Genomic DNA, 23,263 nt, shown 5'->3' with positions numbered 1-23,263 from the left:
CAGACTTTGTAATTTTATAAACACCTTTTCCAATTTCATCACAATACGTTAAGTGTACATTTTTCCTTAGTAATTGGGGATTGTGGATTGAAATTATGGCACTTGATTTTTAATAGAGTTACAATAAATTAGAACAGCACTGCCAAAGCAATAGTATGTTGGCTCACCCATACTCTCAGTAGAATGAGTGAGATTTCAACCATAATTTTATAGGTGAAGATGGTGCTCCAGGTTAATATTTAACCACAAACTTTACGTCATTAATGAATTTAATATGTTAATGCATTTATCAATTTATTCTACCACATATTAACTTTTCCTACATTAACTTTGTTTTTTAGTCAATAAACTTCTTGATATAGTATTAGAAACAGACATAAGAAAAGATGGTATTTGAATGTCACCCATTCAATTCAACACGTTAAAATAGAAAACATACAAAAAGACATAGCTGGTCTCATAAAACAAGAGAAGGCTTTCCATGTTCCTCACAAGTAACTCAAACATAACCAGTGAGTGGACTAAAGTCAAGGGTTCTACGGATTACTTCTGTAAGGAAGAAATTAATCTCTCCTGTTAATGAGCACACTGGAAGTTAAATATTCTGGAAGAGATTATGTGCTTGAAGTCAAAGACAAGAACAGAATTTCAATATTTGACAAATGTGGTTGAACAGGAGAGTTGTGGACACTGCCTGAGCCTTTGAATGTGAACTTGAACAGATGAAAGTTTCAGAAAAGCCCCAGGGAAGAACTGAGCCAAGTTACCTGCTGGCATGGTGACTGGATCTGTGATATTCACAATATACTCAAGCAGAAGGAGTCAGGAAACTAAATTTAGGACTAGAGAACTGATTGGTGATTGTTGAGGGCACAGGTGAACCTGCTAAATGAGAAAAAGTGAACCTATAGGTGAAAAGAGAGAAAGGAACAATCCTTCCCATCCAAATGGAATCTGAAAATAAAAATATAAATAGGAAGAAAAATAGTCCTGAGACAGACAATCACCACAATGAAAATACAGAATATCAGGAGGCCAGCACAGTTGATATAGAATGAATGATGGAGGGAATAGTAAGTGGAAATAAGACAAGGAGTGTCAGACTGATTATACAAAAGCCTACTGACAAAGGGAGATGAAGGGTAGCCCAGATGCCATGGAATTTGAAAGATCCTCTCATGAGGATTTTTATCTGCGCACACTCTTATCATCAGCACTGACAATAAGGCTTCATAATAGTGTGCTTTCAATTAATATTTAGTAATTAATGAATAAATATCTGTGTATTAGAACTTGAATATGATTTAACACATTTACAGAGTAAGACTAAAACATATCATCATTTTCAATAGATGGAGAAAAAGCATTTAAATAAACTGCAACGTCCTTCCATGATAAGATAGTGAAGTAAGAATGGAGAAACCCACCTTAACTCAAAAAATAGTATTTCAGACATCATCTACAGTAAATGAAATACGCAGTGGTCAAATACTCAAAACATTCTCTTTAAAATCAAGAACAATATAGAAGATACTAAAAGACACTATTTCAAACAACATAGTGTAGATTTGAGTCACTGAAAAGAAATAAACACGTCATAACTAATATATGCAATTAGCATCTACGTAGAGAATTCCAAACAATCTATAGACGATTTGTTAGAGATTATTTAGAATGTGTGATTTGTAAGAGATACCTTTAACAAGATCATCAGATAAATACCTGCAAAAAGTTCTAATAAAATATTTCAAAGCACGTTATGCAAAAACCTATGACATTTTACTGAAGGACACTAACGAACACAAAAAATGCAGATGATATTCAAACTTTTGATAAATATACACAATATTAGAGAGATGACAGTTTTCCTCAAATAGTTGTATAGATTTAAGGCACATACTGGGACTTTATTGTATTTAAGAAGCTGACTTTGAAATTTATATGAAAGAGTGGTGGAGAAAGAATATTTGACTTAACGGAAAATAAGAACAAAGTGGAGTACTTGCCTTACAAGATGTATTATGGAGCAACAGTAACTAAAATGTTATCGTTCTATAACAGATAGAAAAGTATCACCAGTAAAACCCTCATCTATATGAAGATTTTTTAGGACAGAGATGGCATTGGATACCTTTTTTTTTTTTAAAGATTAGCACCTGCGCTAAAATCTGTTGCCAATCTTCTTTTTTTTCTTCTCTTCAAGCCCCCAGGAACCCAGTTGCATATTCCAGTTGCGAGTGCCTCTGCTTGTGCTATATGGGACGCCACCTCAACACGGCCTGATGAGCGGTACCATGTCTGCACCCAGGATCCAAACTGGCAAAACCCCTGGCCACTGCAGCGGAGCATGTGAACTGAACCACTCGAACATGGGCCAGGCCCCTGGATGCTTTCTTTATGACAATGTAACTTTGACGTAAAGGATGGTACCATTCAGTAAATAGTGCTGAAATTATTGTGTGCATGTTGGAAAAAATAAAATTTGATTCTATCTTACATCATACTCTAAAAACACTCCAAAACACCAAAGCCTTAAATGTGAAAGATAAAATGACTAAGTGTTTTTGAAAACAATATAAGAAAGTATTCTTATGACCTTGGAGAGAGCGTAATCATCCCTTAGATAAGATTAAGTGATCACAATACAAAATGAAAAGAGTGAAAAACTCAACCACTTTAAAATAAGATGATAATGGACTAATATCCTGAAAACGCAATGAACTCCCACAACTGGAAACCAAAACAGACACAAAAAAAACATGATTAAAAATGGGCAAAGGACTTGCATAGTCTTTCTCTAGAGAAGACATACAAATGGCCAAAAAGCACCTGAGAAGATGCTCACCATCACTAATCATTAAGGAAATGCAAGTCAAAACCATAATGAGACACCAAATCATACGCATTAAGATACTTGCTATAAACATATTAACAAGTATTGGCAATGATTTAGAGAAAGTGGAACCTTGTGAACTGTTGGTGTTAACGTAAACGTGTGGCTGTCATCGACACAGTAGGATGTGTCCTCAAATAATTAAAAATAGAATTATCATATAACCTATGTTATGATAATTCTACTTCTGGATGTATTCTCAAAATAAATGAGGCAGGGACTTGAACAGATATTTGTACACCCATATTCATAGCAGCATTATTCACCAACTTCCCATTGACTGATGAATGGATAAATAAATTATGGTATACACATACAATGGGACATTATTCACCCTTAAGGAAAAGACAACCCACCAATTGGGAGAAAATGTTAAATCATACACTGACAAGGGGTTAATTTCCAAAATATATAAAGAACTCATACAACTCAACAACAAAAAAAGAAACAACCAGATCAAAAAGTGGGCAGAAGATATGAACAGATATTTTTCCAAAGAAGTTAGACAGATGGTGAACAGGCACATGAAAAGATGTTCAATATCACTAATTATTAGGGAAATGAAAATCAAAGCTACAATGAGATATCACCTCATACCCATCAGAATGGCTAAAATTAACAAGACAAGAATTGACAAGTATTGGAGAGGATGTGGAGGAAAGGGAACTCACATACACTGCTGGTGGGAATGCAAACTGGTGTGGCCACTATGGAAAGCAGCCTGGAGAGTTCTCAAAAACTAAAACTAGAAATACCATATGAGACAGCTTTGCCACTACTGGGTATTTATCTAAAGAACATGAAATCAACAATTCAAAGGGATGTATGCATGCTTATGTTCATCACAGCATTATTCACAGTAGCCAAGACATAGAAGTAACCCAAGTGCCCATCAATGGGTGAATGGAAAAGAAGATGTTGTATGTGTGTACAATAGAATACTATTCAGCCATAAAAAGACAAAATTGTACCATTTGCACCAACAGGACCTCAATGGAGGGGCCTTGAGAGTATTAGGTTAAGGGAAATAAGCCAGACAGAGAAAGACAAACACCATATGATTTCACTCATACGTGGAAGATAAACAAACACATGGATAATGTGAACAAATTAGTGGTTACTAGAGAAGTGGATGAGTGGAGACCACAAAGGGTAAAGGGGCATGTATGTAGGATGACAGGTAAAAACTAGCCTATTGGTGGCCAGCATGATGCAGTCTATACAGAAACTGACATAAAATATTGCCACCTGAAGTTTACAAAATTTTATAAGCCAATATGATCTCTATAAAATAATTGAATAAAAAAAGAAAGGAAATTCTGATACATGCTGCCACGTGGATGAACCTTGAAGACATTCTGATATGTGAATAAGCCAGTCACAAAAGGACAAATAATGTACAATTCTATTTATGTGAGGTTCCTAGAAGACTCAAATTCACAGTCACAGAAATTAAAATGAGGTTTCCAGAGTCTAGGGGCAAGAAGGAATAGGTTGTTATTGGTTAACAGTGAAGATTTCAGTTTTGTGAGATGATGGGTCTTATGTATGGATGGTGATGATTAACCACACAATGTGAATATACTTAATGCACTGACCTGCACAATTAAAAAAGGTAAATGGTAAATGATATCTTTTTGTATTTTACTGCAATTCTTAAAATAAAAATAACTTATCAACTAAACAATAAGCCACCAAAACAAGTGACTCAAGAATAAAAGTTCATAATTTTTCTTTCAATATAACAAGAAGTACAGAAGGACAAATAAACTTTCAATGAAGTGCCTTCAAATATGACCTAGACTAACAATCCACAATAACTTGATTTTATTACTCAGTGCAGCCATAAAAGAGAGCTATAACAACTTATATTAATGACACAAGTTACTTGGAGGTAGCACTCATCCTATTTTTTTTCTTTTTTAAACAGTACAAATTAATTTTCTTACATTTGTGGAGGTTACATATCTGAAATCAGAATATTTACTGGGCTAAAATCAAAGAGTTTGCACGTCTTGGTCCTTCTGGAGTCTCTGAGGGGAGATTCTCATTCTCTGCCTTTTGCAGTTTCTAGTTGCCCATCAGCATTTCTGTCACATGGCCCTTCCTCCATCTTCAAAGCACATCAGATCAATATCTGCTTCCACCATCATATCATCTTCTCTTCTGCAGTCAAATTTTCATTTGTTTTATTTTTTAGAATTTGCAAGCGTTTCACTGAACAAAAGAAGTAAGACCAAAAGGAACACATACCTTTTAATTCATTTTTTTCAGGCATGGTGGAGAAACTACCAAGAAAATCCAGGATATGCTGACTTTAATAATCGGGATATTGGATCCTTCTTAGAGGAGAAGGAGAACATTACTGGAATAGAATATTGATGATACTGTAGGTATTGATATTACCTCTTTTTTCCAGCTTCTTTGAGATGTATTTCATATATAAATTGTCTAAGTTTAAGGTATACAATGTGATGATTTGCTATATGCAAGAAGTTTTCAAGCACAAAAGGGAGTATTGTTAACTACAGTCACCATGCTGTATATTAACTGATTCATCTTATAACTGAAAGTTTGTACCCTTGGACCAACATCTCTCCATTTCCCCCACCCATCAGCCCCTGACACCACCATTCCACTCTCTATTTCTATGAGATTGACTATTTTAGATTCCGTATTTATGTGAGATCTTACAGTATTTGTCTTCCTCTGACTTATGGACATAATTGCATGCTACTGATTTTCAGTGACATTTTATTTTATCGTTATTTAAAATAAACCACTATAATTCAATCAAAAGCCCCCCATAGGGAAGAAAAATGTACATTGAACCTATTGTGTTGAAATTGGAAAAAGTAATTATTAAACCACTTGTGAATTGAATCTACTTCAATTCACCACATTGAATCTATTGTGTGGAGGGAAAAAGTGGTTATGTGATCTATATTGATCATAGTCACAACTGGTCACAGAGAATAGATCAGATTCTGCAGCATAAAATATAAAGAATAGAAATTAAAGTACAGAAAACATTCAGTGACTCTAAAAAGGAAACACCCCTAAATGTTTCAATTTTACAACATTTAGTTATATTTATAACTATATTATTTATACCCAATGTATAAACTATGTTTTCACACTTAAAATTGGAATAAAGCTTCCTGACACCAATGAAATAGAGAAGGCTTTGTGACTTAAAGAAACAGGCTAGAATTCATTAATAAAAGAATGTGTGTACATGTGCAAATGGAGGTGAACCTGAACAGGTGGAGACAACTGGATAGTGAACAACTGGCCTAACAAGGTCAAGGATAAGCCATCACGAATTTCCCTCTTCTATTGTCTCTGTCTTTAAGGATTTGCAGTTCCCAGGGATCATAATGACATTAAAATATTTGTTTAATGAGGAGTTTTGTATATCTATCCCCTAGGGATATAGAGACTGTAAAGAGTGAGCCTGTGACAATCTCATCCAGCAGCTCTTGCTTGGTCAGGAACAAGCAGACCTGAGGCTCCATCCAAGGATGATCTTTCTTGGCCAGGAGCACCTTGCCTCACTTGGTCTCTCTGTCCTTCCTGAAGACATATCTCCTGTCTTCAATATCATGTAGTATGTCAAACATCATTTGACAGTGTTGCCAGTCAGGTAAGTGAAAATTCCTTATTTAATGTGTTGGTAATGAGGACAAGGGTCTTACTATGAATTCATCTTTGAGAATAAATGAGGACAACACATGCGTGAAATGACCAGAACCAGATGTCCAATGGGACTTCAGCCTATCTGTCTTCTTGTGATGAATTCTCATGTATTTATGTACCAATACTCAGCTAGTTCTCAGTCTGCTGGTCTCCTAATTTCCCTAAAAAATGGCAGAACCTCTTTTCCTCCTGATCAGAAATCTGCCCTTTCTCAAATGTGATGACTGTTATAAACCTTTCTGACATTTTCTTGAATTTTTCTGTGGTAATATGAAAGGATTTGGTCAGCTTTTCTGTTCATTCTGTTCCTGGTTCTTGATAAGTCTTTGTACAGAAGTGATTTTGTACTATCCCTGTAGCTGTGCTGTTAAGATGCTGGGGAGAAAGTGGAGACAGAGCGAGACCTTGTTGGCTACCTTCCTAGTATACTCATTTCTCTTTATGAATTTACCTTATACTATATATAAGAAAAGCAGAGACAGTATAAGCAAAAAAGACATACGACTATCCCTCACCTCATTCCAGAATTAACAAACGTTGACTTGGTGCTAGATGAATTTCAGGTCTTTTTTATAAAGTAAAAAATTAATATGCATATAGAAGACACTTGTTTTGTATCCCACTCTGTTCTTGACCTCCCCTTTCTAGCAACAGCATCTAGAATGTGATGGTATCGATCATGCATGACTTTACATTGTATATGTATTCATAAACACATATAGGATGAAAGACGTTAACCATAATATCTATCAGTTTAGGAACAAAGAAATAAAACATGATGTAACAATATAGTGGAATACTTTCTGCTAATTAAAATTAATGATGCAGGACTAAATGCATCAACTTCAATCAAAAAATAAATTACATAAAATGTCAATCGTAACTGACATGTTCAGTATGGTTCAGTTTACATAAAGCTTAAAAAATGTGAAACAATTCAATTGTTTTTGGAACAATTAATACTAATTATAGTAATAGTTGCAGGGAATGACATACAGTAAGTTCATGTATTTCTTCCTGGGGAGGGAAAAGAATCAAGATCATTCAAATGCGTGATGTAGGTGTTTCACATATACACGTATTATTTATTGCAATAAAGTCACCCAAAATGAGAATAGTGAAATGTATGAATTTAATAAATTTGACTGATGGGCACCAAGTTCTTCACTGTTATCTCTGTACATTTGTTACACTTGAATAATCTATAGTAAAAATAAACATATCTATGTAGGATCAAAAACATTTAAATTTTTCTCATGCTGCAGACGTTTTGTCATACAAAATATTTTTTTCTGGTGGATTTTCATTATTTGTGTTGATTCATATATCTGATAATTTTTATTATTTAATTCATTTTAATTTTTATCTATTTAATCATATGTCCATTTCAAATGAATATTGATGTCACTGACATTTCCTTAATTCCCTTTCTACATGATAAAGTTTCTCAGAAGGAGTTTCAGCTCAGAAACTCTTTCCTGAAATGTACAGTTATCATCTAGGGATGTTCTCTCTTTCCATATTCTTTCCTCAACTTGTCCCACCCCATTTCTTTCTTTTGAGGAGAGAAACATAGCAGGAGCTGTTGTTCATGGAGGAAGAAGACTACAATAGGAAATGTCAGCACGAGGGTCCCAAATGCTGAGTGCCGTTCTGGATGCTTTTTCTCCATTCATTTCACAAGTTTGGAACATCCCCATAAGTTTTTATGACAGTTCCCATTATACAAATGGGGATATCAGGCCTTTTATAATTATAAACACAAATCATCAAAAAATAATTATCTTTCCTCACTCTCAAAGCAAGTGCTTGCTGGACTAAATTTGGTGTGTTTGGTGATAAGTAATACACAAAATGATAAAGGCCCTCATGGCCACTTCTTTTTCCCCTTGAGAAGGAGGACCACTGCATTACAGAGACAATCATTTTAGGACAGTTGATTATATTATAAGTATCATATAAATATCTCTTATCTTATAAATTTATGTCTTCCAAGGACCAAATATTGAAGCTATTTTCTCAGGAGCTTATGCATTTCATTCTTTCTCTTATTTGTCTGTTTTTTCTTTTTTAATGATATGCCACCTAACACCTCAGGGGAGAACTTCCCTTAGGATGAGACAGAAAATCTCTCTGAAATAGTTTTCCAGCTTTTCATAGAATCCATCTGTAACATAGTTGAGTAACATTTCCATGGGAGAGTCTTATGAGCTTCAAGTTTATATGCTACGTTTTCTAATCTTTGCTTGGGTACAGAGCATATACTTGGATGGATGCCATGAACCCACCACACAATACTTCATGAGTAAAAGTGGACATACTTTGTAGGGTAGTGAAAAGATTTGGGGCATTATTCAGGAAAAAATATTACCATTTTAAAGGGGAATTATGAAATCTCAGTGATGGTTTAGGAATGCTAATTCTGTGCTCTCCAAAGGCATTAACAGTGATTAGTCAAGTGAGTCAATCAGCAGTCAGATGATCTGATCTCAGACCTACTGCTGTCATGAACTAACCATGTACTTTGTGTCCAAGATGTAACTTCTTTTCTCCTAGGTTTCCCCAATGATGCATGGATTGATTGTGTGATGTAACTCATCTGTAATTTAAAAAGCCCTTCATAAGATTCTGAGGCATGCCAAAGTTTGGGGACTATTACTCTACAAGAGAAATTCGATAACTTCAGTCTCATTCTTCTGTTTGTTTGGGGCAAGAAACGTTTCTGAAGGAAATATCACATCATATTCTTTCTTTCAGTCTCAGCATTCAGCACAAGGTGGGAAACAGAGTTGGTGATCAATAAAAATAAGAGCCAATAAAGGAAGTGGAGGGAAGAGGAAGAGTGAGAGATGACGATAGAGGGGGAGATTAGCAGAGGGAAAGATTTGAATATTCTCTTGGGTACATAATATGGAGGATTCTCTTTTTCATTTTTAGCACTGGTTCTCAAACTTTAGCACATATGAAATTCATCTGGAGGGGTTTTTAAAACTTAGATTTCTGGTCCCCAGAGTTTATCAGCAGTAATTCTGGAGTAGTACCACAATTATTCATTTCTAAGAAGTTCCCATTTGGAGCTTTTGCTGCTTATCCAGGGACCATTCATTTTATTTCTTTTTACTCCATCTTTTCAATCAGATTCATCGATAACATGGAACACAGAAATCACACAGACTCTCCAGAATCCCTTCTCCTTGGATTGACAGACGATCCAGAACTGCACCCTCTCCTCTTCATTCTGTTCCTCTCCATGTACCCGGTCGCCATCTTGGGAACCTTACTCATCTTCCTGACTGTCATCTCTGACTCCCGCATCCACATCCCCATGTACTTCTCTCCAATCCATTCTTTACTGACATCTGTTTAAACAAAACCACAGTCCCAAAGATGCTGATAAATATCCAAGCACAGAGTAAGAGCACCACTTACACAGGCTGCCTTACACAGATTTAGTTTGTCCTGATTTTTGCCAGTTTGGAAAATTTTCTTCTTGCAGTAATGACCTATGACCTCTGTGTGGCCGTTTGTCATCCACTGAGGTACACGGTCATCGCAAATTCCTGCTTCTGTGGACTGCTGATTCTATTCTCCCTGTTCATTAGCATCGGGGATACCCTCCTCCACAGTCTGATGGTATTGCAGCTGACCTTCTGCACAATCCTGGAAATGCCCCTCATCCTCTGTGAAGCTGTTCAGGTCATCAAGCTGGCGTGTTCTGATACCCATCAATAACATCCTGACATGTTTTGCAACTAGTATATTTGGTGGTGTTCCTGTGTATGGATCATTATCTCTTATGCTAAGATAGTCTCCTCTGTTTTGAAAATGCCATCAGTAGGTGGAAAGTATAAAGTTTTTTTCCACCTGTGGTTCTCACCTCTCAGTTGTGTCCTTATCCTATGGGACAGGATTTGCTCTTTATCTTATGCAACATTAGTTCTCCCCTTATAAACTCTTCCAAGAACATTGAAGTGGCTTCAATGATGTACACTATTGTCCTTCAAATGCGGAACCCCTTTGTCTATAGCCTGACGAACAGGATATGAAAAGAGCATTGAGAAAACTCATCTGTAAGATGCTATTGGTTTTTCAGGAGAGTGTTAATTTACAAATATTTGTGTATTTTCTAGCTGTCCTTCTCTTATTGATTTCTAGCTTCATAATATTGTGGTCACAAATGACACTTTGCTTGATGTCAGTCTTTTAAAATTCACTGAGACTTGCTTTGCGGGCTAACATATAATCTATCCTGGAGAATGTTCCATGTGCACTGTAGAAGAATGTATCTTCTGCTGTTAAAAGAAGTGTTCATATATGTCTGTTAGTTGTTATACACTTAGACCATTTTCAAATTCTCTGTCATTTTTTGATCAATCCAGGGGTACTATCCATTGTTGAAAGTTTCATACTGAAGTCTCTAAGTATTATTTTAGAAATATGTATTTCTCATTTTACTTTTTTCAAGTTTGTTTCATGTATTTTGAGGTTCTGTGTATATATGTGAGGTTTGGTGTATATACGTATATAATACTTATATCATCTTGACTATTGACCCTTTTACCTCTTCTTTATCTATCTATCTACCTATTTTGTTTCTATCCCTTTTTGTCCATTTAAAAAATTTTGACTTAAAATCTATTTTTTATGAAGTCAGCTCTCTTTTGGTAACTATTTGCCTGGAGTATATTTCTATCCTTTTATTTTCAATCCATTTATTTTTGTGGATTTTTAGTGAGTCTCTTGTAAACATCATATTCACATCATGTTTCTTTTATCTCTCTTCCAGTTTCTTCCTTTTGATTGGAGCATTTAGTCCACTTACCTTTAAAGTATTTCCTGATAAGGAGATTCTTAATTCTTCCATTTAAAAATTTATGTTCTGTGTGTCTAATAACTTTTTGTTTTGTTGTTCTTCATATCCACCATTACTGCTTTCCTTTCTGTCTAGTTGATTTTTTGTTAGGAATATTCTGGATTTTGTTCTCTTTGCTTGTTTTGAACATATCTGGATAATATGCTCGTGGTTACCATGGGCATTAAATTTAACAATGTAGTTTGTATTAACACCACTTTTACTTCAATAACATGCAAAACTTCTGCTTTTATGTGGCTCAATCATTTCTTCTTTATGTTGTTGCTGTCACAAATTAAATCTTTGTACATTGTTGCTAGTAGTATAGATTTCAAAATTTTTACACCTATTTAAATCGAGTAGGAAATAAAAGTGGAGCTGTAAACTAAGAATAAAATACAAACTCTTTTATTTGACTACACATTTATCTTTAGCAGAAATATTTTCTCACATGGCATTGAATTATTGTCTAGTGTCTTTTCATTGCAACTTGAAGGGATCCATTAGACATTTTCATAGAGCAGGATTAGTTTTAATGAACTCCTTCAGCTTTGTTTATTTGGAAATGTTTTGTTTCCCCCTCATTTTTGGAAGAAAATTTTTGTCACTTACAAAATTCTTGGTTGACATTTTTTTCTTTTAGCATTTTATATATATCATCCCAGTATCCTCTGACCTTCATTGATAAATGAGAACTTGATTATTAATCTTATTAAACATCTCTTGTCTGTGATGAGTTAATTTTCTTTTAAGTTCTTGTACATGGTGAGCTCCTTTCATGATTCTATCTTTTCCTTTAGCTTTGTCAGTTTGATGATAATCTGTCTTAAGGTTAGCATCTTGGTGTTATCCTCCTTGGAGTTCATGGAGCTTCTTACTTTTGTAAGTTCATTATTTTCACCAAATTATGGAAGTTTTGACCATTATTTTTCAAATATTTTTTTCATCTCTTTCTCCTTCTCTTCTCCTTCTGGGACTCCCACAATGATTACATATATTTTTTCATTTGATGGTGTCCCGTTGTCACCTAGGGTCTGCTCACTTTTCTTCATTCTTTTTTCTTTCTGCTTCATAGAATCAATATTTTAATGTGGTAGCTGTGTGTATCAGAGTCTCCCCTAGAGTTTGCTTTTCTTAAAAAAAAATCTTTAAGGTGGTAGTACTGTATTCATTTAGTGACTTTCCCAAAATATATTCACAAAGACTATAATTCTTGTTGTACATGGTCATTGACATGTATGCTCTTTAGCTTTGTGTAACTTGTACTTTGACAGATTTCCTTGAATGGCAGGAGTGATACAGGATTGGGTGCAGTCTTAGGGTTCTAATGCAATCCTTTTTAATATGTCTTTATGAGGGTGGTTATCCTATGCAAAACTGCTTTCCTTTGACAAGGAGATATTGAGTGTAAGATAAGAGAGGAGTAAAGGAAAGTTGTCAAGATTAGGAGAATTTCTTTCCTCAAGGCTCAAAAAAGCAGGACCATAATTTTGAATCATCTCTGTGGGTGAAGGGGTGAAAACCGTGGAGGTCTCAAGTGAGAATCAAAGGAGTTGCTGGAGAGCTTTCTATACTGGTCATCAGTGGAGGCTGAGGGAGGTTTTTGTTTTCAGCACTACACTAGGAAACAGCTCTGTACCCGGCACTTGAGTTATCCGCTAGTGCAGAGCTTCCTGCACTGATGCCCACAGAACAGCTGAGAGATGAATCACGTGAGACCTATGTTCATACTGAGGTTTCTCTGGCTTACAGAAACAACTACTGACTTTGAACCTCTGGGGAGACTTGTGAGAGATGTGCATTCATTTTCACACTCAGAACTATATTTCAAAGTTTCCAAAATTATGACCTGTTTTTATAAAAAATTGAAGGAAACAAATGTTTATATGAGATGAGTGTTTAAAAACTCTGTGAAAAGCATTCTGTGAAATTCTGATGACATCTGAAATCTTAGCTGTGTGACTTCAGTATAAAAGAATATGGGAGAATGTATCTAGAATTAGGAAGATATCAGATGTTTCCTCAATTTTGCTTTTTAACATATCGTGTACTAAACAGTGCATAAGATCTGTCTGTAGTTCTGAAAGAATAGCCACATAATAAACATACATACCTATCCAAGGGTTAAAAATAGAGCAATGCCATCACCATAGAATCCACTTAAGTGGTCTCCTACTTACACTACCCTCGCTGATTCCAGGGGCAAACACTATCTTAAATTCTGACCTTATTTTCTTTGAAGTGTTTCTTTTGGGTTGAATCATATGAAATTGTCATTTTTGATTATATTTGCACTGCAAAACTGGTAATAGGATTTAAACATTATTGTCTTATCACTTCAATATATGTTAATGTCCAATTTATAGTCTGTCTCTTTTCAAACTTGTTAAAAATTTAATCAAAAATATATCAAGTTTTCATCTTGATTGTTTTTTATCACTAGTGTACTTTTGAGATTTAATTACATTATTGGGCATAACAGGCACTATTTCCAATCTTCTGTGTTTTTACATTATGTATGGTGACTTTTCAAAGTAGATATCTTGTCCAATATTGATTCAAGTTTTGTTCTAGTTTTCTGCGCTTATGAATAAATCTCTTTGAATATTCTCATATATTTGTCTCTTGGTGGAAATACGGTGGAATCTTATACTTGCAATGGAATTATTGGGATTAAAGGAGTATGGATATTTCTTTAGATTGCTCCAAAGTGTGATCCTAAGTGATTGAAACTATTACACACATATTAGAAGGTCCTGATGATTTCTACCACCACCAATATTTCAAGGCTACTGATAATCTTGTGGGTTTAAAAACTATTTCATTATTTGACACACTTCTTATTTTTATGTGATTGAGTATCTTATTATATATTCATTTCCCTGTCTTTTAAATATATGTTTGTGGTATTTCTACTGATTTGATTAACTTTTTCTTGTTAGTTCATATGATTTATTTATATAATTTCAAACTGAAGTCCCCCAAGGTGAGCATAAATGTACATTGAAACTATTGTGAAAAAATTAGAAACTATGGTTATGAAAATCAATAAAGAAGTAACAGATCTGTCTGCAGTGATCAGAGACAAATTTTTCACAGAGAATAAATTAGAGTCTACTGTGCAAATATACACAATGAAAATTAACATTCAGGAAACATTAATGACTCAGAAAAACTTAAAGTTTCCAATTTTTCAATAACAGCATTTTTTTTTGTTTTTTTTAAATTGAGTTCATAATAGTTTACACCAATGTGAGATTTCAGTTGTACGTTATTTCTTGACTGTGACCACATAAGTGCTCCCCTTCACCCCCTATGCCCACCCCCTACCCTTCTTCCCCTGGTAACCACTAAACTGTTTTCTTTGTCCATGTGTTTGTTTACATTCCATATATGAGCGAAATCATCTGGTGTTTGTCTTTCTCAGACTGTCTTATTTTGCTTAGCATAATTCCCTCCAGGCCCTTCCATGTTATTGTAAATAGGATGAATTTGTCTTTTTTATGGCTGAGTAGTATTCCATTGTATATAAATACCACATATTCTCTATCCAATCATCAGTCGACGGGAACTTGGTTTGTTTCCATGTCTTGGCTATTGTGAATGGTGCTGCAATGAACATAGGGGTGCATACGCTACTTTGGATTATTGATTTTAAATTGTTTGGTAGATACCCAGCAGTGGGATAGCTGGGTCATATGGTAGTTCTACCTTTAGCTTTTTAAGGCATCTCCATTCTGTTTTCCATAGTGGCTGCATCAGTTTGCATTCCCACCATCAGTGTATAAGGGTTCCCATTTCTCCACACCCTCTCCAACATTTGTTAATTTGTAGTCTTAGTGATTATAGTCATTTTAATCGGCATAAGGTGGTATCTTAGTGTAGTTTTGATTTACATTTCCCTGATGATTAGTGATGTTGAACATCTTTTCATGTGTTTATTGGCCATCTGTATAACTTCTTTGGAAAAATGTCTGTTAATGTCCTCTGCCCGTTTTATGATCAGGTTGTTTGCTTTTTTATTGTTCAATTGTGTGAGTTCCTTATATACAATGGAGATTAACCACTTGTCAGATCTATGATTTGCAATATTTTAAATATATTATTTACATCCACATACATAAACTATATTTTCAAACCTAAAATTGGTATTGGACTTCCCAATGTCATTGATTAGATAGGGACTCTTTGTTCATACCTGCAAAAAGGAGTGGAATCCCATTAGAGAAGAATGGTGTATCCATATTTGCAAAGAATTGGAAATGGAGATGAGCAGGCACAGATGGAGAAAAATGGATGGTGTAAACCTGGTCTCATAGGGTGAGGGAAGTAGCCATTATGAGTTCCTCCCATCTAGAGTCTTGGTCTTTAAGGATTTACACTGTCCTGGGATCCCAATGACAATAAAATTGCATGGCTAATGAGGAGATTTGGAAATTGAAGCTCTAAAGATACAGAGACTGCAATTTGCCTGTGACTGTCTCATTCAACAGTCCTTCCAATGAAAAGAAGTAGGTCATCTGAGCCTTCTCCCATAGATGATCCCTCTTGCCCAGGAGTTTGGGTTTCACTCAATTCGTCTGCCTTCCTGAGGACAGATATCCGAGATGGTACATTCAGTGGAGATGTCAAGCATCATTCCACAGTGATGCCAGCCAGGTAACCTAAGGTCCCTTAGTCAATGTTTGGAAATGAGGGCAGGTTTATCCAAGGGAAGTTGTGAAGAAAGTACATACATCAAATGATTAGAGCTAAGTCACCTATGGTCCTCCTGTCTGTCTGCCATCTTTTTCACACTTTTTCTTGTACCTTACACAATACTCAAGCACCTCTCATTTACTAATCTCATATTCAATTTCTGCTATAACAAGGATCATTTCTTCCAGAGTAGCAATATACCAATTTTAAAACAAGGTAACTCTTTAACTCTGGCATTTACTTGCCATCTAGTGGTGAGAGGGCACGTTTGGTAAAGTTGATCTTACCTTCCCATTCCTGGTTCTTGATATATGTATGTATTATCACTGTGGCCTGCCTCTAAGTTCCCAGGAGATCCAGATAGAATCTTCAAGCTACCTCCCTAGTCTATTTGTTTCTCTTTATAAAATTGCCAAAGGTTTCAAATAACCAGAACAACATAGACAGTGTAATTTTTAAAAAATGACCACCTGTTAACCCTTTCTAGAATTAATGATTGTTAGCATTCTGCTATATCAACTTCAAATTTTCTTTTTTTAAAGGAAAAGAATAATATACACACACACATCTTTTCTATTCCCATCTTTCAGTCTCCTTCCCTTCTCAAGATGATTTTTGCCTCTGGCGATGCTCCTCCTACTGGTCTAGAAAACATACATTCAATTGTCTTGTAACTCCACATTTTCCATCAGATTCATCAACAATATGTATCACAGAAATGAAACACATGTTTCACATTTCCGTCTCATGAAAGTGACAGAGGATCCAGAACTGCAGTCCATCTTTTTCAGTCTGTTCTTGTCCATATACCTGGTCACCGTCCTTGGAAATCTGCTCATCATCCTTGCTGTCAGCTCTGACTCCTATCTGCACACCCCCATGAACGTCTTTCTCTCCAATCTGTCTATTGATGACATCTGCTTAAGCACAACTACGATCCCAAAGATGCTGGTGAACATCCAAACACAGAATCAGAGCATCACTTATACAGGCTGCCTGACACAGATCTGCTTTGTCCTGGTGTTTGCCGGTTTGGAAAGTTGCCTTCTTGCAGTAATGGCCTGTGACCACTACGTGGCCATTTGCCACCCCCTGAGGTACACAATCATCATGAACTCTCGCTTCTGTGGACTGCTGATTCTACTCCCTCTGTTTATTATCATTCTGGATGCCCTGCTCCACAGTCTGATGGTGTTGCGACTGTCCTTCTGCACAGACTTGGAAATCCCCCTCTTCTTCTGTGAAGTTGTTCAGCTCATCAAGATTGCATGTTCTGATACCCTCACCAATAACATCCTGATGTATTTTGCAACCAGTGTATTTGGTGGTATTCCTGTGTGTGGAATTATTTTCTCTTATGCTCAAATAGTATCCTCTGTTTTGAGAATATCATCAGTGACTAGAAACTATAAAGCTTTCTCTACCTGTGGTTCTCACCTCTCAGTACTCTTTATTCTATGGGACAGGCTTTGGAGTTAACATTAGTTCTGCTCTCACTAACTCTTCTAGAAGCACTGCAGTGGTTTCAATGATGTACACTGTTGTCCCTCAAATGATGAACCCTTTCATCTATAGCCTGAGGAACAGGGACGTGAAGGGAGCCTTGAGAAAACTCATCAGTAGGACATCTTCTCTTTGGTGACTGTGTGACCTGCCTTGAACTAAGGTTTCTAGAATGAGTCAAAGTGACAGAAATATGGGCAAGCCAGAATGTCTGATTCTTGTATCATCAACTTCTTCTAAAATGACTGGATAATACAAAAGGTAAGTGAATTTCAACTTCAGATTGAATCCCAACCTGCTGTTGTGTTTCAAAAATGAGTTCCATTCCCTAAGCTCAGTGTCTTTGGTGGGGTCCTTGGAGGTGAACTGAAGCAAGGTTTATGCTCATATTGTTGAGACATCAGAGGAAAAAATGGGAGATGTTGGATAGGTCCAGAGAAGGATCAAATAAGTCTGTGGTCATAGCAAAGACTTGATTGTGTCTGATCTCATGGCTAGGGCCATGTGAATTATGCCCCAGAGACAAGTCTACTGTGAGACATGGGAAGAGTTGTTCTTTCATACTCCAGTGATTCCTGAGACCTGTCGCTGGTCAACTGTACCTGTGCAGGGCAACATCAGCGTCCATTATATTCAGTTTTATCATCTATCAACATGCTATAATGTGATTATTAGAGGTTAGAGATGATTGTCAGGAACTTGATTTTGAATAGTGAGAAAGTCATTGTTTCTTCTTAGAGAAAGTAACCCTGATTCTAATATACCAGGGCAATAAAGAGAGTTATCTCACCTTACAGGGACTTCAGAGGTAGAAAATGTAGAGGAAAATTCATTTACTCCTCCATGGGTGCCTTTTTTTACTGGGACAAGCTCCCTTCACTGGCCCAGATGGCTGCAACAGATGCAGACATCATAGCAAGACATCATGACCAGAGAAGGTAATCTGACTCCTCTTCCTTAGGTCTTTTGATACTTAGTATTGTATAGGGTCATCCAGAATATATACCTTTAAATCCCTTCACTGTGAATAGGATCATATTCCTCTTCTATATCTCCTTCCTGATGTGGAGAAAATGATTACTTTGAGAATCTTAGATTGACTGCATGAAGTGTTCCTCTTGGTCTCTTGTCCACCTCCACAAGCACTGCAAACACTGAGGACAATGTCTGACACATGTCAAGTACTTAACAAAATTAACTAGTGTCATTGTGTTCTATACTTGCCTATGTTTATACATTTGTATTCCTACTGTTCTCATGGATTGTTAATACATACTTCAGCAAGTAAATTTTTCTTTTATGTTATTTTTCACATTTTCTTTTGCTGCTCTGAGAAATAAAAAAACAAACTGTTTAGGCAGGCGAAGCAAAGGTTGGTAATCTGGCATCTTCTTAGCTTTGAAACTTTCTCATTGGCTGATTTGTAAAAATATATCTGAATTTTCACTTTTCTTCTTAATCATCGATCTTGTTGTGTTTCTTATTTATCTCTGCTGGTGTCCTCATGAAGATCACACTTGAATAAAATTAATTATATCACTGATGTCTTAGAACATTAGCTGCACTCAGGGTTCTCATGCAAAACTTTTTGATGTGTCTTTACAAGGAAATTTATTGTATGGAGAAATACTTTACTGTGAGAAGGAGTTGTTGAGTGCAAAACAAGAGAGGAGAAAGGGCGGTTAGCACAATTAGGTTGATCACATTTCTTGTAATCACAATACTTCAAAGAAGGCTCTCTATGCATGTGGGGCGAAAAGTGAAAGTCTCAAAGGAGAGCAAATGAGATCCTTGTGTTCTGGTCATCATTGGAGGCTGAGGAGGTTGTTTTATTTTTAGTAGCACATCTGGAATACAGCTTTGCCTGGGAATCATGGTACCTCCTAGTGCAGTGCCTCCTGCACTGCTGTTCAGAGGATACCCACAGAGTTGAATCACCTGGGACTTTTGCACATACGACATGTTTCCAAATCTTACTGAAGAACTACCAACTTTGAATCTCTATGGAAACATGTGAGGGATGAGCCTCTTCAGTAAGCACCCTGTGAGATTCTGATGACCTCTGAAGTCTGAAGTGCGTGAATTCCATATTGAATGAATATGGGAGAATGTATTTAGAATTAAGGATATGACAGACCTTTCTTTAATTTTACTTTTTTTTTTTTTTAAAGATTGGCACCTAGGTTAACAACTGTTGCCAATCTTTTTTTTTTTTTTTCTGCTTTATTTCCCAATCCTCCCCCCCCCCCCCCCCCCCCCCGCCCCGTACATAGTTGTGTATCTTAGTTGCAGGTCCTTCTAGTTGTGGGATGTGGGACGCCGCCTCAACGTGGCCTGACGAGCGGTGCCATGTCCGTGCCCAGGATCCGAACCCTGGGCGGCCGCAGCGGAGCGCGTGAACTTAACCACTCGGCCATGGAGCCGGCCCCTAATTTTACTTTTTAATATAATATTAAGTACTGAATAAAAATCTACCTGTAGTTCTGAAAGAATAATAACATAATAAAAACTCATTTATCTATCTAGGGGTTAAAAATAGAGCCATGCCACCATTATAGAATGCACCTGAAGTGTCTTCCAGTCACAACACTCTGTCACGTCAAGTGTCAGATGCTATCCTGTATTCTGTACTTATAATTTTCTTTAAAGTTCTTTTAGGTTGCATTTTATAAAATTTCCAGTATTTGATCATATTTTTCCTATGAAACAGGCAATGGGTTTAAAAATCTTTGACTTATCACCCTTCTGTGTATTCCTGTCCAATTTGTAAATCTGCCTGTTTTCCAACTTGCTAAATCTTAGGGTATATATTTCATGTCCTGACGTTTTTCCTCTTTGTTGCACTTTTTGTATTCAATCATATTGTTCATAGTAGCAGTAACTAATTCATTTCCAATACTCTGGATTTTTTACACTGTTTATGGTATCTTTTCAAAATAGGTATCCTTTCTGATACTCTGGAAATTTTATACTTTTTGTAACCAGTTTCCTGGTGTTATGAGTAAACCTGTTTGAATATTCTCTTATATGTCTCCTGGTGGAAATTAGAGAGTTTATTATAATTGAGATGGTAATATTGAATATAAAGTAGCACTTTTCCTCTTTAAGCAGTTCCAAAGAGTTTTCTGAAGTCAATGAACACACGTACACATACATTAGAAAGTCCTGGTCAATCACATCATCACCAAGACATTTTCAAGTATACTGGTAATCTGCTGGGTATAAAAAGATTTCATTAATATATATGTCTCTTACTATATATAGTAGATAGTGTTTTTCACGTATTTATTTTATACTCTGTTAAATATCTGTTTCTGGACTTCTACCATGCTGTTTATCTTTTTCTAATTGATGCTTGTGACCTCTTTTATCAGAATATTAATCTTAGTGATAAGCACTGAAAATTTCTTTTTAGATATTTGCCTTGTTTTGGGATGTCTTTTATAGTTTTTATAGTTTTATTTATTTATTTATTTTTGATGACCAGAGTGCTTATTTTTAGTGTAGCTGAATTTGCCATTGTTTTCCAAAATGGCTTGCACTGAATAGGTCTTGTTCATGAAACTCACAGTTACTTCAACCACAAGGGTTTACTGTTCTGGCTTTTACATTTGAAACAATATTCTTCATGAGATTTAGTTTTGCCTTTGCTGTGAGACAGGAATCCAGATTCATTTTGATGTTCCTTCATAAACTATCCATTTATGTGTTGGTTTCTTTCTGGGCTCCATCTTCTGATCAATATGTCTTATATTTACCTCTGTCCCAATGTAAGATGTCTTATTTATATTGTGAATGCAATTTTCTCCCAAAATTTCACACTTAAAATCAAATTGCAAATTTTATGTTATATATATATTTTACCACAATAAAAAATTACACTAAACATGTAGTAAGCATGTTTTAGTCCTCTTATAGGATATCACTATCAACTTTTCCCAATCTCAAAGTACTCATTTTGACATATTTTCCAACATTATGGGAAATTTGGTGAAATTCTGGTCATTGATTTCAATATTGTTACAGTAAACTGTGAGTTATCAGAAAAGCAGTCAAATTGTATTACAATGTACTACGTGATTCTAATTGACAGACACTGGGACTTCTTTTACCACAGTCAACTTATTTTTAGCTGACTGGCACCAACTAACTTGTAGCCAGGGTAAGAGTGCTGACTGCAGTCTCCTGCATGGTGGCACAAGCCACCTGTGGACAATTGCATTGTGATGAGGGCCATGGCCATTGGCAGGGTCAGCTGTGGGTACACACATGGTGCAAGAGTACAGCAATACAGCTTGAGTCTCTCTGCCTGTGTATGCACAGCTGTGATTTCTGGGGCTAGTGGTATGCATTTGTGCCACTACAGGGATAGCCATGGGTGTGCATGGGGGTAGGGGACAGTGACAGGAAATGGGACTGGCTACGTGCACATGTGCAACCGTGGGTGCTGGAGCCAGCTGTAGGTGTATGCTCAGTGGCCATCTGGATTTCAGGATCAAGTCATCCTGGAGGTAAGGATGGGGTAGGACTCAAGCTGTCGGAGTCTTTGAAAGGAAAGACATGCAGGACACTTAGTGACAAAGGCTGTGGAGAATCTGAAGCTGCTGAAATGTCTGTTGGTTTCCTCAGTGGTGAAAGCTTCCAGGGTCCTCTGTGGAGTAAGCCATTGGGGTGTGCATTGGTGAACACTGGATAAACAAAAGATGGTATATACATACAATGGAATATTATTTAGCCTTAAAAAGGAAAGACATTCTCACAGATTTCACAACATGGATGAACCTTGAGGACATCACACTAAGTAAAAAAGCCAGTTACAGAAATAAAAATACCAAATGATTCCATTTACATGAAGTACTTAGAGTATTCAAATTTGGAAAGCAAAATGTGGAATGGTGTTTACCAGGGGCTGAGAGGACCAGGGGATTTGGGCCTTATTTACATGATATAGAGTTTTATTTTTGCCAGATGAGAAGATTTCTGCACAACAATGAGAAGTACTTAACATTAATGAATTGTATACTTAAATATGGTTAAGATGGTAAATTTTATGTTTATGCTAATGTTCAATCCACAGTCCCCCAAGGCGAAGAAAACTATATCGAAACTACTGTGGTGAAATTAGAGAAGATTGTGAAAATCTAAAAAGGTAGTAACAGATCTCTCTGTATTGATCAGAGATAGAGTCATTACAGAGAACAGATAATAATCTACTATATAAAATACACACAGTGAAGATTAAGTTTCAAGAAATATTTAGAGTGCTTGGATTTTTACAATAACTTCACTTTATTTTAAAATACATTATTTATATAATATATAGTGTATATATAGTGTGTGTATATATGTGATACACACTATATTTTCACCCCTCCAGTGTGTATCTGAATTCCTGATGCCCTTAATTAAATAACAATGTCTTTGTTCATAACTAAGGAAAGAAGACCGGAATCCAGTTAGAAAATAATGGTGTGTCCATATTTGCCAAGAATTTGAAATGGAGATGAGCAGATACAAATGGAGAAAAATACACGGTGTGCCTGGTCTCATAGGGTCAGAGAAGCAGCCATCTTGAATTCCTCCCTTCTAAAGACTTCATCTCTAAGGATTTGCACTGT

General features: G+C 36.0%; 2 pseudogenes; both read left to right on the top strand.

The window, feature by feature from the left end:
- The first annotated feature begins 9,743 nt into the window (after positions 1-9,743).
- Positions 9,744-16,107, top strand: LOC106823655 (olfactory receptor 7G1-like; annotated as a pseudogene).
- A 740-nt stretch (positions 16,108-16,847) lies between these two features.
- On the top strand, positions 16,848-17,784 carry LOC106823656 (olfactory receptor 7G1-like; annotated as a pseudogene).
- Positions 17,785-23,263: the final 5,479 nt, after the last annotated feature.

This window comes from Equus asinus, chromosome 20 (genome assembly GCF_041296235.1).
Source record: "Equus asinus isolate D_3611 breed Donkey chromosome 20, EquAss-T2T_v2, whole genome shotgun sequence".
Classification (NCBI taxonomy): Eukaryota; Metazoa; Chordata; class Mammalia; order Perissodactyla; family Equidae; genus Equus; species Equus asinus.
The sequence above is the reverse complement of the archived record's forward strand: the minus strand, read 5'-3'. Positions and strand labels throughout refer to the sequence as shown.